This window comes from Triticum aestivum, chromosome 5A, assembly GCF_018294505.1.
Source record: "Triticum aestivum cultivar Chinese Spring chromosome 5A, IWGSC CS RefSeq v2.1, whole genome shotgun sequence".
NCBI lineage: Eukaryota > Viridiplantae > Streptophyta > Magnoliopsida > Poales > Poaceae > Triticum > Triticum aestivum.
This window is the reverse complement of record NC_057806.1, coordinates 454,109,198-454,111,807: the sequence shown is the minus strand read 5'-3', so window position 1 is coordinate 454,111,807 and position 2,610 is coordinate 454,109,198.

Here is a 2,610-nt window from a genome sequence, read left to right as displayed (position 1 = left end):
CTGCTATTAACATGGGCCGACCCATTTCGGGGTTCCACCCCCAACCGGTTTTGGGCCCTGAACCAAGTTTTTCGTATTTTTATTTTTCTTGTTTCTTGTTTCTTTTTCTGTTTTCTTTTCGGTTGTTCTTTACTTATATGCTTTCATTTTTACTCCTTTTTTACAATTTCAGAAAATCTATTAATCTGTGATTTCTTTTTTTGGAATGATGAACATTTTCTCAAAACCGTGGACTTATTTTTACTAATTCGAGTACATTCTCCAAAATCATGAACATTTTTCTTTAACTGTTAACACTGTTTATAACTCACGAACATTTTTTTGAAAGTGTTAACATTTTACTAAATTTTTGAACATTTTCTAGAAATTTGTGAACATTCTCTTAAGTCGTGAACAGGTTTTTGAATTCATGAACATTTTTTCTAAATAATGAACATTTTAAAATTATAGAAAAAAATTTAAAATCGTGGACATTTTTTCCTAAATTTGTGAACATTTTTTGAATTACTGATTTTTTTATGAATCACGAATATTTTTTTCAAATTCGTGAACAGTTTTTGAATTAGCGAACATGTTTTTGAATTGTGAACATTTATTATCAAATTCGTCAACATTTTTTGAAATAGCGAACATTTTCTTGAATTGCGAACATTTTTTTGAAATTGATGAACATTTTTCGAATTAGCGAACATTTTCTTGAATCGTGAACATTTTTCTCAAATTCGTGAATATTTTTCGAATTAGCAAACTTTTTTTTGAATCGTGAACCTTTTTTCAAATTCACGAACATTTTTTCAATTAGTGAACATTTTTTTCAAATTTGTGAACATTTTTCAAATTAGCGAGCACTTTTTTGAATCATGATTATTTTTTTCAAATTCACAAACCTTTTTTGAATTAGCTTATCATTTTTTGAATCATGATTTTTTTTCAAAATCATGAACATTTTTTGAGTTTGTGGACATCTTTTACAAATTCATGAACTGTTTTTGAATTCCTGAGCATTTTTCTGTAATCATGTATACGTTTCGAAATTGTCATTATTTTACTAAAATTAGCAACTTTTTCTGAAATTTTAGAACTTTTTGATATACTGAAAAAAAGGGGGGGAAAGCAAGGCGGCGTCCCGGCCCGCACATGGGCCGGCCCAGCATTGCGCGAAGGGGTCTGCTCTTGCTTCTTCCGCAGCGCGTAGGTCGGCGCTCCCCCTGGTTAGCGTGCACTTTGGGCTGGCCCAACTACCTCCCTTTCAGTTTTTCTTTTCTTGGTGTTTCTACTTTTGTTTTTTGTTTTTATTCCATTCTTCCTTTCTTTAATTTTGAATTTTACTTTCTCCCTTTTTTATGTTCGTTTTTAGTGTTTTGTTTATTTTCTTTTTTCTTTTTTATTTTCATTTCGTGAATCTGTTTTCAGCTTACTAAGTATATTTTTTTGAAAACGTGAACATTTTAATAAAATGGTTGAACATTTTTCCAATTCATGACCATTGTTAATAAAATCTTGGACATTTAACAATTTAGTGAATATTGTTTAAAATTGTGAATGCTTCAATACATAAACATTTTTTAAAACACATGAACATTTTAAGGAATTATCCCGCAAAAAAAGAACATGTTAAGGAATTGATGAACCTTTTTTGAAAATTTGGGAACAATTTTTGGAATGCATGAACATTTTTCTACATGCACGTGTTTTTTTAAAATGCATGCACATTTTTCTAATTTTTTATTTTTTTTATTTGAATCAGCAAAAAAATCGATGAACATTTTTGATAATTCAGGATTTTTTTTATTTTTGTGAATTTTTTGTAGAATTGGGGTGGTACCGATTGAAGATAATCTTGTCCAACATCATCTAAGATGGTTTGGTCATAGTTTGTACGAGGCTACGAGCATCCAAAAATTGAAGTGCATAGCTAACGATTAAGTTGTGCTGATAATGTCAAGAGAGGTCGGGGTAGACCGAACTTGACATGGAGAAGTCTTGGAAGAGAGATCGGAAGGATTGGAGTATCACCAAAGAACTGGACGTGGACAAGGGTGCATGGAAGGTTGCTATCATTGTTCCAGTACCACGAGTTGGTTAAGAGATTTTATGAGTTTCGGCTCTAACCTAACCTAACTTGTTTGAGACAAAAAAGCTTTGTTGTTGTTGTTGTGAACTTTTTTTAGAAATTTATATACTTTTTTGAATTTGTGAAGATTTGTCTAAATTCAAGAATATTGTTTGAATATGTGAGCATTTTTTAGAACCATGAGTTTTTTTATTTGCTGCACATTTTTGTGAAACCGTGAGCATTTTTTGAATATGCTTACATTTTCAGGACCATGAACATTTTGTTAATACATGAATTTTGTATGAATTCTTGAAAAAAAATCAAAATTGTCATTTTTTTTTGAAATTCCAAATTGTTTTAAAGAAAAAATAGAAGCGGACAGATGAAAAGCAAAAAAAATGAAAGTAGGTTTGTCCTGCTGCACTCATGGGCAGCCCAAGAGGGAGCGCGCAGGGAAGGGGTGTGCTTCGGCTCCTTCGCGAGCACGTACCGTGCTAAATAGGAGGCCCCACTCCCCGGGGCGCAATAGATCATCCCCAAATGCATCCTGGGGG